Source organism: Protopterus annectens, chromosome 1.part2 (assembly GCF_019279795.1).
Source record: "Protopterus annectens isolate FY-2018-M chromosome 1.part2, PAN1.0, whole genome shotgun sequence".
In the NCBI taxonomy this organism is placed as follows: domain Eukaryota; kingdom Metazoa; phylum Chordata; order Ceratodontiformes; family Protopteridae; genus Protopterus; species Protopterus annectens.
Genome location: NC_056727.1, coordinates 444,111,249 through 444,128,487, shown reverse-complemented (window position 1 = coordinate 444,128,487; position 17,239 = coordinate 444,111,249). Strand labels below are relative to the sequence as shown.

At 42.6% G+C, this 17,239-nt stretch overlaps 2 protein-coding genes across 3 annotated transcripts in view; one reads left to right on the top strand and one right to left on the bottom strand.

Annotated features, from left to right (window-relative positions):
• SNX5 (sorting nexin 5) overlaps window positions 1-17,239 on the top strand; it is a 1,365,310-nt gene that overhangs the window by 101,616 nt on the left and 1,246,455 nt on the right. The gene's annotated exons all lie outside the window — the stretch shown is intronic.
• The window catches only part of KAT14 (lysine acetyltransferase 14), a gene marked incomplete in the record, with an annotated part of 1,940,697 nt that overhangs the window by 1,813,929 nt on the left and 109,529 nt on the right, over window positions 1-17,239 (bottom strand).

Genomic DNA, 17,239 nt, shown 5'->3' with positions numbered 1-17,239 from the left:
GGACTACATCTATGCAGATCTCCTTGTTCAGCTGCATTTTTGGGAATCTTCCTTTGAGCCGCTAAAAAAAAATCAACCAGGACATTGCCCTGTGAAAGTTTATAAAGTGCTTGCAGGGAGAGGCTTTCTTTTGCATCCTGTTACCATGCCGAACGAGACAGTCTGCAATGTTCATAAGATCTGGTGGCCCCCTGTTTGCTTATGTACCACATGACTGTTGTGCTGTCTGCAAACACTCAAGGGATTTGGCTTCCAAGAAAGAGAGAAGATCTGCTAGACATGTATTAGTGCCCTCATCACCTTCTTATCTTAGGTTTGTAGGCCACTGCACCCGAACTCAAGAAGTGCCTGGCCATACTCCCCATGCATCATTTGATGTTTCTGTGTGTAACTCCTGTTGTGGTGTCTGTGGCTTGAAAGGAGGACCCGGGTTGAGCTTTATCTGTCATATCTGCCACATTATTTCTTTCTTCAGACAGGGCAAGAAAGGAACCTATGCACTCGGGATGGGAATGTTGGGACCAGTTAGATTTCTGGTTCCACTGGATCTTCCTCATATGGAGTCAGGCAAAGGAGACCATGGGGATGGTTGTGCTGCCATGAATACCAGTGCTTCAAGGAACTCATTTGCAGTACAGGACAGAACAGAAAGAAGTAACTGGTTAACATTTGCACTTTGTCTGGAGGAAGTTTGTGTTTAGTCACCACATAAATACTTTGTTATTATATTATTTGTATTTCATTATGACATTAGCTAGCAATTTATTCATGGTCAAATATCCTTAAATAAAATCCCCACATTCCGCTATACCCTTCAATCAGTTGCTGTGTCTCACCTCATTACTTAAATCTTTACATGGATTAATCACAAAAAAGCTTTCTTGTTATATTATAATACCCTTCTTTCCTAGACTTTTTTTTAAAAGGAAGACTAATTAATATTCCAGTCCCTTAGTATTTAAGCATATTCCTTAATTTCACCTTCTACACATTTTAATTTTCTTTTCTTCTGCCTATGCTCACTAAAACTGTAAGCATTATTCTCTTAGATCTGCTTTGCTGTTGTTCCTCATTCGTGTCGCATAATCCAACACACATGCAAATACTCAGCAAACTTGTCCAGCTCCTTTTTTGTGTGAAATTTCTGCATGTCCTTGTGATAATGATTGCACCTTTCTCCATTTCATAATTTTTAAATTTGTCTGTTAACCTCTCTATTCCTTTGCCTTGCTTAATTACATTTAAATGTTATACAAATGCTGACCAAACTAACAACATGAAACCCCATTTATTATAGATCCACTATGTGCTTCATTTAAATATAAGTAGACAAAATACATTTGTTAGACTTATTCTTATCATTTCATCACCTATTATTAACTTGATAAATCTTGCAATTTCCTCACATGCTTTCACATCTTTTCTTTCCTCTTCCTTTTTATGTCATTGTTAAAATCACAGACTAACGTAATCTGCATTTTAAACACCCCAAAACTTCATAACTCCCTAAATGAATCCACCCCATCACTGTCATCCAGTCTATCATTCTCAGTTGCATATATGCATACATAACTACTAATCTCAAAATATCTCACTTGACACACACTGTAATCTTAGAATCAAAATGTATCCATTATGCTATGCAACAATGCTCTGGATAGTGCAACAATTCTGGTGCACATTCCCCACAAAGTTTAGAATTGTTCTCTTAATTACAAAGCTAATCACTCTTGCATCTAATAAGCAGATAACATCAAAATTTACATTCACACACTGCAAGTCTTAATACAATTTACATTTACTGCTAACACAGACAAGTTATGCCTTTCATTTTTGTCAATCTTTCTTTCTGGAAATTTCTTTCTTTCTGTCTCTCACCCTCCTCCCACTGGAGACCATCTTAACCTCTCATACCCTTTATTGTTAATACATCACGAGTTATAACACATTCATTTACTTTTAGCCTCACAAGTTCACAGGTTGTTACTAGACATGCAGTCCAGGAGTCCACTGAGGATCCTGGCCCAATTTCCCATTTCCCCAAAGCACTGTCTGGTTAAGTAATGTGCTCAAGGTCCCACTGTAGGCAAATGAAGGTTGTGGGACAAAGCCTGTACCACAGGAAGCAGCTCATTAACAGTTCATAGCCTTAACCCTCGGGTGTCAACTGTCGGTCTGTTAAATTAGTTCAACCACCTGCGGTGGGAACAGAACCCACATCCTCCTGATCTAGGACCACTAAAGCAAGCATGCTACTTGTTGAACTACTGGCACATACTGATTAACCTCACTTTCTTAATCTCTAGTATATTCCTCCTCATTTACAGAGTCGTATCCAGATTTTCCCATATCTACTCCCTGTATTACACTGCTCTATTGAACATGTCCTAAAATATTAGGTTTGTTGTGTGCAGGGTACATTTCCTTCCTCCTCCTGTAACCTAACCTCACAGTCACAACCATGTGGTCCTCTGACTTGCAATACCTACAAAACTGCTGGCAGCTTTTCATAACATGGCCGTAAAGGCCACATTGTGCGCAACTCCTTTTTATGCGTTCATTAATTAATAGTTATCAGCTCCAAAGAAGCAACACATTTTAGGATGCCCTGTGTAAAAAAAACTGTTCCACTTATTCCTTTAACATTTATTACAGAAGAAGTATGTTTCAATACATTATTCTTCTAAAGTAACTCAACTATCTCATACTCCAGTCCAATTATTTTGGTCATCAGACACTTTTGAAATAGAATGCACTTCTTAACAAATAGTCCTTTACACCATTTCCCAGCATTATATTAGCCTTAAAGTGAACAGTCAACTTCTTTCTAGGTAATGATGAAACGCCTAGAAACACATTCATTCCAATTGTAGGTCTACGTTTTGGACACAATAATGTTCATACTTTTCTTCAATAATTCAAATGATTCAAACAGAACATTTCCAAACTATTCATTTCCTAAATGAATAAACAATCTGCCTTAAAGCACACAGGCCAATAATTCAATCCCAAATTACATACCTATAGGACCTAGCCAATTATACGACCCCCTCTATACCCTCCCCTTTGTTTCATACCCCCTACCTCTATGGAGTCCCTATGCATTCAGCTGAACAGCATTTTCCAAAGGAGACTTCAACAGCTCCTCCATCAACTGTGGGACTTACACTCTCTTAACACGTATGCCCAGAGACTTAAGGACTTTGTAAATATAAACTCACTGGAGCAGCTAAGGCCACACTCCAATGATGGATGACAAAATTCTGGACTTGGTTCTCACAAATATGGGAGGGATCTGTCCCCCTAGCAGTTGTAAATTCCTTCCTAGTGAAATCAGACCACAAATCAGTCACATTCATAAGACTGAAATCGGAAACATCCTCCAATAACTCTGTATTCAGAGATTATGTTGAAGCTAATCTAATAAAACTGAGCAAAGACCTGGCTAAATTTAACATCCCTTTCAAACCCAATGATCGCTCTGTGTATGCAAATTCCATGCACACACAATTAGCTGCATGGCTATATCTGCCCCCTTCCAAGTAAATACAATGCCAGATTTAAAAATAAATTCCTATGATGGAACCCAAACATAAATAATTTTGACAACAAAAGAAAAAGCTCACTGCACATAAAAAATAATGCCTTAACACGGAACAATGGACCCTGGTCCAAAACACCCACCATCACAGCTCTCACATAAAAACACAAACCACACACCCACCTTCGCGGAGGCTCTCAGTAGAAATCTACCCAAACAGCAGAGACCTTCACGGCAGAAATGCACTTGACCACCACAACACAGCACAAACCACAAGACACGCAGCTCACCTACACAATGTGTCCCTCAACCTAAGCGCCTAAGGCTAAACACCTTGCCAACACAATAATCGTAGGTGACTCGATAGTGAGGCACACTGATGTCCCACTCACTGGGCTGAATAAGGAGAAGGTAACAGTCAGCAGTCTGTCGGGTGCCAGAATCAGACACAACACACACTCTGGTCACTCCACAACAAGTACAAGTATGACTCTGTCACTGTCCATGTGGGTGCGAATGACCTGAGACGCACCTCCCTGGACTACATGAGAGAGACATGGTGGGGCTCTCGGATTATGTGGCCCAGGCAGGTATGACCCTAGCCCTCAGCAGCATCCTACCATCACCCAGAATTATACTGCAGTACAAGCAGAAAATGACTGACTTCAACAATTGGCTAAGTTTCTGGTGTCATTCTAAGGGGATCCAGTATCTGTCTGCTTGGGATGACATGACTGACAGACCTTGATGCTTTGCCAGAGATGGCCTGCATCTGTTAACCCTGGCTTTCCGGGTACTGGTCAAGGCTCTTGCCACCCCTATAGTGCCTTTTTTAGGCAATGTTCCAAAGACCAAATTTCCACCGTAACAGCTATAAATAAATGCAATTTGAGGGTCATGCTGCTCAAAGCTAGAAGTCTAAATCTCAAGATTCATTCGCTCGAAGCACTCCTGAAAATGGAGAACATCAACATTTGTGATGTAACGGAGACCTGGTTTAAAGCAGCAGAAAGCACCCCTGAGCTACCAGGCTATAACTCATTCCACACCTTTCAGCCCCAGAACATGAACCAAAGCTCCAAAGGTGGTTATGTCTCCATATTTATAAAGGATATACACACCTTCAGACTAGTAGCCTAGCACAACGCATCTGAGATACTTCAGGTACAACAAACATTGGGTAAGATGGCGATTCAGGTCGTAGCCTGCTATAGGTCCCAAACCATGTCCCAAGACTCTCACTCCACATTCCTAAGCACCCTGAAAACTATTAGGGTCCAACCCAACACTCATACTTGGGGACTTCAACTACCCCTCCATCAACTGGGAAAACTACTCATGCACCAATACACTGGCCCAACGGTTCCTGGAATTCATCAATTCCAATGCCCTGAACCAGTTCATTCTTACCCCCACTAGAGGAAGCAACATCCTTGACCTGGTTATTACTAACATGGGCAACCATTGCTCTACACCAACAGTCAATTCCTCCCTGGTTAGATCCGACTGCAAACTAAACACCATGGAAATCCACTCCCCCTACCCCCAGCAAAGGCAACCCCAAACTTCTCCAAAGCTGACTTTGGGCTCCTAAAAACAGAGGTGGCTAACTTCATGGCACCCATGTCAATGGAAAATAGATGCATGACTGCCGAATCATACACCAATGCACTGTATGAACACATACATAAATGCATGGAACTAGCCATACCCAACAGAACCAAGATGCTCTCCTCCAAAAAAAGGAAGCCAATCTGGTGGTCCCCTGCCATTAATAAACTCTACAACAAAAGGAAGAAACTGTTGCAGAAAAAGGTGAAGTCCCAAGACTGGAAAAACTCCCTTATTAGCCTCAGTAAAAAGTTAATATCCCTCATCAAAACCTTTAAAGCCAACTATGAAGGCAGAATTGTGGCAGACATTAAAAACACCCACAAAGCCTTCTATAGTTATATCAAGAATCTTCATGGCAATACCCAGGTTTACTCTGAGTTACTGCACAATGGTACCTTCTATACTAAGCCAACATATATTGCCAACATACTGGCTGACAGATTTAGTGCCAACTTTATCCCTCCCCCCCCACCCCCAAAGGACCAATCACAATACCGGCGGAATGCCAGGCACCCAGCATTACTGCAGCACAGGTTAAAGCTGCATTATCCAAGGCCAAGAATACAGCTTCCATGGGACCTGACAATATCCCTGGATGTGTTCTACATGAAATACTAAGTGAAATGGCACCACATTTGTGTGCCCTGTTCAAACACAGCCTCACCTCAGGCTTTGTCCCTACTGAATGGGTGCACTGCTACAGTCATCCCTCTCCATAAAGGGGGAGTGAATACAGACCCTGGGAATAATCGCCCCATTAGCCTGACAAGTCTGATATGTAAGGCTATGGAGTGCATCATTATGGACCTAATTAACAAGGATATAGGGAATCTCCAAACTCTAGATGCCACGCAATTTGGTTTTGTGAAACGTAGATCATGCCTGCTCAACCTAGTTGACTTCTTTGAATCACCAGAGCTGTGGATGAGGGCAAGACAGTTCATACAATCTACCTCGATCTGGCCAAGGCCTTTGATACCATTCCCCACTCAGGAATTATTGATAAACTCACCAAACTAGGCATCAACCCCTATATCACTAAATGAGTTGCAAATTGGTTCACAGATAGAACCCACAGTGTGAAAGTAGCGGACTCCAAGTCAGACTGCTGACCAGTCACGAGTTGAGTCCCACAGGGATCGGTCCTGGGTCCTCTCCTGTTTGGCATCTACTTCTCAGAAGTCCAGCCCAACAAGGAGGGACTCTGGCTGACCAAGTTCGCAGTCTGCAATTTGGGAGCCATTATTAACTCCTCAAGTGATGTAGACATCCTACAGAAAGGCCTCACTGAGACCAATGACTGGTGTCAAAACCATGGCCTTAAGCTTAATGCCAAAATGTGTGTTGTCATCCCCTTTGGGAAAAACTCAGTTCCCACTAATTACCACATCGATGGGAGCCCACTGAACACTGAAGGCATTATAAGAGACCTGGGGACAACCTCTCCTTCGACCATCACATTGCGACTGTGGTCAGAAAGTCCTATGTCCATCCACATCTTATTATCAAGGGTTTTGCATTCAGGAAGAAAGGGGTCATTATCTCTCTCTACTCTTACCTCATTAGGCCACTCAGAGTATAATGCCCCATTTGGCATGTACCTCACTAGAAATATGCAACAGCTGGAAAGGCCACAAAAGTACCTCAAGAAGAGGATCCTAGGCTTTCAGCACATGTCCTACATGGACAGACTCAAAAACCTCCATCTATACTCGTATCACCTACTAAGAAACGATCTCTGCTTGACTTACAAACCCATGTCTGACCCAGCTCCGTTAAAAATGCTACATCTAAAGAAATCCCAATCCCTCCGCACCACATGCTCCAGAGACCCCAACCTCATTACCACAATCAACAGAACATGCTGGAAGGACAGGTTCATAACCCAGAGACTGCTTATGCTCTGGAATAGACTTCACATAATGTCAAGCAGAGCACCTCACTGGCCCTCTTCAAGAGAAATCTTGATGAATGGATGGGAAATAGAAAGTTCACTCCAGTGGCTCTACTTGAGAGGGGCACTGGGAACTAATGTCACGTGGCACGATGCCAGGGCACTTCTATGCGGCTAGGCTTGCAAAGGCTCCAGGGTCATTAGCCTACTACACACCTATGAACATAACCAATCCACTAGCGGTTAAATTTAGTTCTAATTTCACCCCCAACATTCCTAGATCACATAGCAGCATCCACACTTACCCCTCTCTCCCAAAAAATAAGTCCTCAAAGCATCATCCAAGGCAAAAAAAAAATACTGCTTCTATAGAACTGGATAGCATACAAGAATAGCTGATGGCCAGCCTGAAACAGAACATGTCAAATCCCATACAGAGGACATCAACAATTGAAACAATACTAATTTCATGAACTTTAATCATACTTAGACTTAGGAATGGGGTCCATTCCCATCATGGTATTAGAAACCCAAAAGACTTGGAGAAATTAAAAAAGGTTATTCAATATCAGTCTCCAAACAGGCTTCGTGCCAGATGATTGCAGAACAGCAACAGTCACCCCCCTGCACAAATGTGGAGCATCAATGGACCCATCTAAGTGACCAGCATAATCTGTATGGCTATGGAAAGGATCATTATGGAATAAATAAATAAGGACGTAGGCAACCTACAAACTCTTGACCAAAGCCAATTCAGTTTTATCAAGGCAGATCCTACCTACTTAACCTGGTAGACTTCTGAAGCAATGGATGAGAGAAAACTGAGCACTGCATATTCAGACATCACACAGGTGTTCAACACCTTCCCACAGCAGTCTGGTACAGTTGATGAATTCACCCAGCTAAATGTAAATCCCTACATATGTAGTTGGATAGCAAATCATCTCACTAATAAAACCCAAGAAATTAGGGTGGGCAGCTTGATTTCTTCCTCCAAAAGACCTACCACTAGCAGTGTAATCCAGGGTTCAATCCTCTGGCTACTCCTCTTTGCTATTTACTTTTTGGAAATCAAAGCTAAGATTATGGGTTTATGGCTGATCAAGTCTGTGGAAGACTGTAAACTTGATGCTAACATACATTCTTCAGAAAACATCATAGGAGGTTACTAGGCTAATGACCCTGGTGCCCTTATCAACCTAGCCAAGAGATTATCCCAAAAAAAAAAAAACCTTGGTCAGCACCTGTCGCCCCTGTCAGTGAGGGATACAGGTGGAACCCCTGGGACATATTTGTGGTTTCCCATCCACTCATCAAGGCTGCACTTAAGAGGGTCAGTGAGGTACTCTGACATTTTCAGGAAGTCTATTCCAGAGACTGGGCAGCCTCTGGGAGACTAACCAGTCTCTCTAGCAGGTTTTGTTGATGCTGCACATTGGGAAAGACCCTCTTAGAGGATCTCTAAACAAACAGCTGCTGTCAAAACCATGGACTAAAACTGAATGCCAAAAAATGTATAACAGTATGCTTTTGCAAACATGATATCCCCTTGTTAACACACCCCTGATAACTGATCCAGCAGTTATGGGCCTTGGAACTCATGTTGAAAGGAGTTGTTCTTCTATCACCATGTATCCAATACTGTAAGAAAGTCCTTTTTCATTGCACAGTTTTCTTGTAAGGGTATGACATCAAGGGATGTGATCATTTCACTATATTAATCACTTATTAGGCCAGTCATCGGATACAACATCCCTTTTGATATGTACTTGTCCAAACACCTGACGAAATGTGAATGACCATGTTTTCTCAGCAAGAAAATCAAGTGTCTAAATCATAAAAGCTACACTGACAGCCTCAAAGCCTCGACCCTCTTCTCGGTATCTTACAAGCTACCGAGGGGCGATTTCTGCCTCATTTACAGAGCCTCAACTGACACCATCCTTTCAGACCTACTGCACATCCAAAGTCCAGTGGTGCTATAAAAGCATGCAAAAAGAGATCTGGATTTTTTCAGCAACATAAACAGAACATGTAGGAAGGAGAGATATACAACACAGAGAATACTACTTTCTCTGGAATAGTCTTCCTCTCCACATAAAGCATAGTGAAGTTATTACTTTATTCAAGCACAATCTGTACAAATGGATGGGAAATCACAAGGTCACCCCTGGTTTGGCACCTTTGCCCTTTATGGATAAGGGTAACATGTAAATGTGTGCCAAGTTCTGGGCTATTTATACTTAAAATACAAGGGCTAAAAACTTCTTGGGAATGCATGGCTAGGCTTTTAAGGTTCCTCACAGAACAAAGATCTAAGTACGTACCTATAAACCTATCATGCTTACAGTCCTTTTTGCTTGTAATCTTCACAGTTGGTTTCCTTATCTCCACAAACCACTGCTTTTCTCTCTCCTCACAGCCACAACCACTGCAGCTCACATACATTTCTTTTCACTATCCCAAGGTTTTCCTGTCTGTGACTCAGTGTGGTACAGTACTTGCATTCATCTAATACAGAAGCATCTGGTGCACTCTTTCATTGTGCTCCACTGCTGTCACTTGTACCAAAATATCTTCCACTGCTTACGACCAGGATGTCACTGAACCACCCAAAAGTTCCTTCTCCTTGATCAAGGTAAGCAACTGCTGTGCATCCAAACCACCCTCTGGCAATAAGATAATTTGCATGTTTTCCACAGTCTCTGCACCAGAAACATTTTGCTGCATGAAGTCCACCTCTGAAAACATATAACACTATATCTGCCATACAAACAGCTGCCTTCTCCATTTCTGGCTTACAGCTTCTCTCCTCTATGCTTCCCTCTCTTCCTGTTACACTACAGATCCATCACTGCAATGGCCAAATTTCCTCTGGTCAATAGGAATACCACATCAAGTCTCAACTGAAAAAAGGTTACAGGCCTAGTGGTACTAACCCAGTCAACAAAGGCACAAATAAATATTTAAATAATCAGCAGACAATGGCTGAGCCTGTCCACAAAACAGCTGACATCCACAGGAATATGGGTGGTTATCAGAAAGCGAATCGTCAGCACTGCCCATTCCCATACCTTAATGTTTTCTGTCATTCAGGGCAAGAATTAGTTCAATTCCTTTTGGCTGTACCCCATACCACTGCCAAGCTGTCAGACTGAATGGTATAATACACTGTTGTACAGTGCCTGGCATGTGAAAGCATATGCCTATTATAAATACCCATGCTACAAGGGTAGCCCTTCAAACTGTACCATCACTGACCAATCTCTCTCTTGTTCTCTCACTCACACACACACAGACCCCTAGAGTACATGGCAAATGAGCACTGCTATCCTTTCATTATGGCCAACACCAGCAGCACCCAAATAAGTTTCACACTGAAAAACTGAAGAATAGAGCTATGAACAATTGCTTCCCAAGTATTCAACCACCTCACTAAGCCCAGTGCTATTCAGTGCTACCTTACTAATACTTGGTGCATCTTGGCTAAAACTACTTTGCACACACACAAACTCACTATTTTCAGAAGGTTCTAACAACCCTTATAATTCTTACAATCCTTTCCTGCTCTTCACCAGCCAAAGCAATCTCACACACCAATGTTACAAATTACTGTAGACTCTTAAAATAGGGCATCTACACTGCTAAGTTGTGGCAACTATAGCCAAGAAATCCCTTTCTGATTAATGAAATCATGCAACACAGTTTGAAAATCAGTACACAAGCAAATACACTGTTTCACAGAGAAATGCAAACATAAAATGTTGTGAACAAACAGGTGGCATAAGTAAAACACTAACAACTAGGCAATTCTATCATTACCACTGAAGAAAAGTGCAATAAAGCTACACTGACTTTAATGATTAGGGGAAACAAGGTATCTTCTCTTTTCATCTCCAGTTCATGCAAAGATTTGCCTCACTGCTCCCTGAATTGCTAAATGTCCACCAAACACTCTAAGTGCAAAGCACAGACTGACAATCAACTTTCTGACCTTATTTTCAAAGAAAGAGTCACTTTATTTGAAGAAACTCCTTACAGATGCCCAGGAATGAGTCAATACCAAGAAACACTCAGTTGTCAGAGTCCTTTTAACCCTCCCCCCAAGTTTGCATTAAAAAGTCCTGTCCTTTTACTTCCTGAAAAATTAATATTTTACATCCAAGCAACTTCCACACAGCAAACTTGCATAGATGATCAGAAAGTTATAACCTCCAAGAGGGCAACACAGCTTTTGAAAGGAAGCATCAATCTACGCAGCACAAATCTCTGCTAATGTGTGTATGAAAAACGTTTAGTTTTCAAAGCTCTGCTGCATTTCCACAGAAAAATAAAAGCAATTGCTTTGCTCTATACACCTCTTCACATATTACATCTTTTGTGGTACCTTTAAAGAAAAAACCTGCAAGCAAAATACAGCTTTTCACAGCTTTACTGAAAAACAAATTAGAGTTTTATCCAATTTTTCACACATAATAAAAAATCCTACCATACTTACAATATGACAGCCATGACTTCTCCACAATCACAACAGTACTCAGATGTCAAATGAAATATATACAATTCCATACTAAATCTGCCATAGTTTTCAAGCTAACTTCCATGATACACAGACATGTACTAGATTTTTTTAGCTGATCTAAAATATTAATATGGACTACAGTCCAATCAAAAGCAAAAACAAATACATCCCTAATAAATTACATTACTGTCCTTTTTCAGAAGGCCATACTTAAGCTTGCAGAAAGCGCAAAAAATAAACTCCTCGCTACAAGGCTGCCCAACAGATAGTGTCATGGGCACATAATATAAAGGAACACACTACTGCCAGCCATTAATATGGATGCCATTAAATGCATGCACTGCTGCAGGATAATATCTAAAACAGAATCTGTGCAAGATCAGGAAACAAACTTGTGCATGTAGCACAGGAATCAAAAATTACTAATGAGGCTGATTAACAGCCATCATAATCGTCCGATATAAGTGGAAGCTAACTTTTAAAGTCTGAAAGAAATCACACAGAAATACAATTGTGATCTAAGCCACAAAAATAAAGAGTTAAGGACTAAAACAAACTATTTTACAAAGCAACATTATCTCAGGTGTCTCAAAAAAGTACAGTTTTGTACCTACCATAAATGTAGATGTTAGAGTGCTAATACAGCTGCAGTCATAACAGATGGGTTCTCCTGCCGTCAGGCGGGTCCTCGCTCGGCCGAATTTCAAAGTCTAGGTCCGGCGTCGGTTGTCGTCGCTTCTTCCCTGACGTCAGTGCGACAGGGGTATAAAGGAACCAGCCGACGCCATTTTCTTCAGTTTTTCTTGCCCCAGATGTCAGGTGCCCCCAGAAGGAAGGCAATACATAAATTTGTGTGATAATGCAGTGCAATATAATCAAAATACAGTAGTTGCAAGCAAATACATCATAAATGAATACCCCAATCAGGTTGTATGAGGATGGGTTAGCCTATAGGCCTGTCCCAAGAGGGGAAGGAGGGAGGGAAACCTGGACTGCAGCTGTATTAGCACTCTAACATCTACATTTATGGTAGGTACAAAACTGTACTATGTTCATCGTGCATACAGCTGCAGTCATAACAGATGGGTAGAATCCCAAAGCTAAGAAAGGGGTGGTAGGCACTAGGTGGAACTAGGAGGAGCCAAAATGCCCTGCAAGACTGCAGTGGCAAAGCCTGCTCTAGATTTGGAGTATAATGGTAGGTTGTAGTGCTTGGAGAAGGTATGCACAGAACTCCAAGTGGCTGCTTCCAAAATATCCTTGGTAGGAACTCCTCTGAGAAAGGCTGCAGAGGTGGCTGTGGCCCTGGTGGAATGAGTTCTAATGCCTGTAGGTACAGTTTTGCCATGAAAGGAATAGCAAAAGCATATGCAGTGGGCTATCCATTTTGAGATTGTCTGTTTGGAAATTGGCTTTCCTTGAGCTCCTACCGCATAGGCCACAAAGAGCTGTTCTGATTTTCTGAAAGGCTTTGTTCTGGTCCAAATAATAACGCAGTTGTCTGTGGATATCCAAGGAATGTAGTAATCTCTCCCCTTTGTTTTGAGGATTAGGATAAAAAGTAGGTAAATGTATGGCCTGATTTAAAGCTACCCTGGATACCACTTTAGGCATAAAGGACGGGTTGGTTCATAAGGAAACTCTGTCCTGATGGAAGATGATAAAAGGCTGGACAGCCATGAGAGCCTGTAGTTCTGAAACTCTACGAGCTGAGGTGATAGCCAGAAGGAAAGATATTTTCCAGGACAAATATTGCAAATCTGATCAGGCAGCTGGCTCAAAGGGAGGCAAGGTCAGTTTTTCCAGAATGAAATTAAGATCCCAAGCAGGTATTGGTGGTTTCCTTGGAGGTCTTAAATTCTTAGCCCCTCTGAGGAACTGTCTTAAGAGAGGGTGAGAGAATAAAGGTGGATCAGTGTTGTATTCTGCAGAAATGGCTGAGGCATGGATTTTGATGGAGGAGAATGAAAGTCCACTGCTTAGCAGTTCAGCCAAATATTGTAGTATTTGAGGTAAATTCAGTTTTCCAGGATCCTGGCCCTTTTTCTCATTCCAGACACAAAACGTTTCCATTTTGCGGAGTAAGCTTTTCTAGTTGATGGCCTTCTGGCCTCCAAAATGACATCCTGCACCTCCTTGGAGAGTAGGGCCTGTTGTGATGCTAAGGAATCTTCCATGCGGCTAGATTGAGTGTTTTTAGCTGGCTGTGAAGAGTTTTGAAGCTGTGCTGAGTCAGAAGAAGAGGCATTAGAGGCAGGGTCCATGGTGGGGAATGCGTCAGGCTCCTCAGGAGTGGGTACCAGTGTTGCCTTGGCCAGTCCGGAGCAATGAGAATCATCTTTGGTCTGTCTGCTCTGGTTTTCAATAGAACTTTGGGCAGCAGAGGAAGAGGTGGGAAGGCATAAACTGTCATTGATGTCCAACTGAAAGAGAGCGTCCATTCTCCAGGCCTTTGGATGGAAGATCCTTGAGCAAAATTTTGTCAATTGATGATTTTTGTGGGAGGCAAAGAGATCTATGTCTGGCCTTCCCCATTCTTGGATTATTTCTGTAAAAACTTTTGGATGCAATTTCCATTCGTGTGGATCTGTCATATTCCTGCTTAGGTTGTCTGCCAGCGTGTTTTCCTTGCCTGGCAAGTACTGTGCTTGTAGTTCCATTTGTAAGTCCATGGCCATGTTCCAAAGTGACATGGCCAGTCTGCATAGGGGGTAAGAATGTGTTCCTCCCTGTTTATGTACCACATAACTGTGGTGTTGTCCGTTCTTATCAATAGTTGACCTGGTTGTAGAAGGTCCTTGAAAGCTATAATAGCATTTATTACTGCTAGCATTTCTTTTTGATTGATGTGAAGGTGCTTTTCTTTTTGGGACTATTTGCCCTGAATGCACCGATCTGTCATGTGCACCCCCCCCCAGGCGTAGTCCGAGGCATCTGTTGTGATGACTTGATTTGCTTGAGGCTTGCTGAATGGAAGACCTGTGTTTGTTTGACATGCTTGAGCCCACCACAGAAATTCCTTTTGCAGATATGGAATTAGTGGAATTATTGTTTCCAAACTGTGGCTGTGTTGAGACCATATGTTTTTCAGGTACCATTGTAGTTTCCTCATATGCAGCTTTGCACATGGGATTAGTAAGATGCAAGATGCCATGAATCCCAGAGCCTGCAGGATTTTCCTTGCAGTTAGCCTGGTGCAATTTGCTAGTGTTCTGCAGTATTGAATTAGTTGCCCCTGCTTCTCTGGTGTGAGGTAGGCCATCTGGGTGTTTGTATCCAAATTGGCACCCAGGAAAATTATCTTCCGAGAGGGTATTAGCCTTAATTTCTTTTTGTTGACTGTGTACCCCAGAGAGTTCAACAACATTATTACATAAGCCAGATGTTTCAGAAGAATGTGCCTGCTGTCCGCTTGGATCAGGCAGTCGTCCAAATAGGGGTATATTTGTATCCCTTGAAGTCTGCAGTAGGCAATTACTGATGCCAGGCATTTCGTGAATACTCTGGGCGCACTAGATAAGCCAAAGGGCAATGCAGAGAATTGATAATGGGTTGAACCTGCAAGAAATCTGAGGTACCTTCTGCAATTTTGTCTGATTGGGACATGCAGGTATGCCTCCTTGAGGTCCAATGTTACCAGCCAAGACTCCTTGCCCAGCATGAGAAGAAGTTGCTGTAGAGTGAGCATCTTGAATTTTGGTACGAGTAGAAATGTGTTTAGGATGGATAGGTCCAAAATAGGTCTCCAATCTTTTCCCTTCCTTGGCACCAGAATTAGCCTGGAATAAAAACCTTGACCTTGTTCGTGCGTAGGTACCTCTTGAATAGCTTTCATGTTTATGAGATCTGTAAGTTGCCTTTGTGCCTCTGCCCTTTGATTGTGTGGCAGGTTTGGCATGCCTCTCATTTTTGGAAGGGTGTGAAAATGGAATTTGTAGCCTCTGTTTATAATGTCCAGGATCCATTTGTCCTTTGTGACAATATGCCAATTTTTTGAAAATAATGCCAGCTTTCCTCCTAAGGGGGCTGCCATTTGAGACTTGGTTGGCATGCAAAGGGGAAAGTCATTGGGTTTGCTTTCTGATGGATTGCGAGTTATCCTCACCACCTCTTTGTGTAGGAGCTTGCCATTGTCTGCCTCTAAACGATCCTTGGGATTGTCCTCTGCCCCTCGGGTGCCTGTATCTGCCTCTTTGGGGTCTGTCCGTGGCAGGAAAGGACCAGTTTTTGGAAGGCCAATTTCTACTAAAACGTGGGGGTTGTACCTGTAGAAATTCTTTCACAGTTTGCATTGATTTAGCCTTTTCCTCCATTTTCCTTAACACCTCCTCAGAATTAGCACCAAATAGTACATCCTTTTGAAGAGGGGCATCTAGTAATTTAGCTTTGACATGATCAGGCAAGGCTTGTTCCTTGAGCCAGGCATGCCTACGTATGACTGAGCCTGTAACAGCAGCTCTACATGAGGCTTCTAGAGCATCAAAACCACATTGTAAGGTATGCTTACCCACTTGTTCTGCACTATGCATCAAATCCTGCAACTCCTTCAAGTCTGGTTGTTCAGGCTGTGACATTTTACTTTTCAATTGTGATAACAAAAACTGTTGGTATTTTAGCATATGAAACTGACAGTTTAAGGCCCTCATGGATAAGGTAGCAGAGGTATATACCTTTTTTCCCCACCTTTCTAAGGATCTGGAGTCTCTCTCGGAAGGTAATGGATTTTTAGCAATGGAGGCCTTAACTCCCTTGGGGCCCTGTGAGATGGTTTCTGGGTCAGCAGCATGGCTTTTGTATAGAAATTGGTGTGAGTCAGGAACCCTGTAGTACCTGTCAGGCTTAACTGGAGCTGGAGGCAGAATGTCCGGGTTAAGGCAAGCCTCCGAGTAAACATCATCTAGAATGTCCAAGACAGGAGGTATAGCCAGAGGCCTGTGCTGAGGTAGCAAGAGAAATTCCCTGAGCCTTTTCTTGGAATCTGAATAATCTTGGCCTTCCCAGTGGAAGTGTTCCCTTAAGGTATGCAAAGTTTCCCCAAATGAGTAATCCTCTGGGGGGAGACAGAAGGGATGGACTCCTCCGCATCAGAGTCTTCAAAAGGAGAGTAAGAATGTTCCTGATCATCAGAGTGCTCTGAAATAATGAAGCCCTGATCAGAGGAGGGGGAATCTTCCTCCACTCTGGGCCTTTTGTCCGGTGGGGGCTGAGAAACTCTAATAAGAGTAATTAAATCCTCAGCCATTTTAAGCATCTGTTTCTTAGGCATGGGGCCTGGAGATGGGCCCTGTGCAGCTGGTCTCTTAGAGTACATGGTTGCTTTAGACTTTGTGAAAGCCTTGATGGAGAAAGAAGAGGAAGGTCTGAAGACACCTTGAGTGGAGGTGGACCTGTCCACATTCTGAGTTTCAACGCCAAGAGTGGCTTCGGTATCTGTAGTCGGGGTGTAGGCAGAGGAGCCTGCAACCTCGGGCACAGGAGACACTGTCAAAGAAGTGTCGTCGGTAGTCAGGGGCTGCGTAGGCGCCTCGCTGAGGACTGTCGGTAGAGGCCGCGGACCTCGTGTGTCGGTCCTTGTCTTTGTGTTTTTTAGACAAAACCGGAGTCGGAGTATCCGACGACATAGTACAGTTAAATGCTTTCCCAAAATAATGCTCGGCGAACTCCGCCC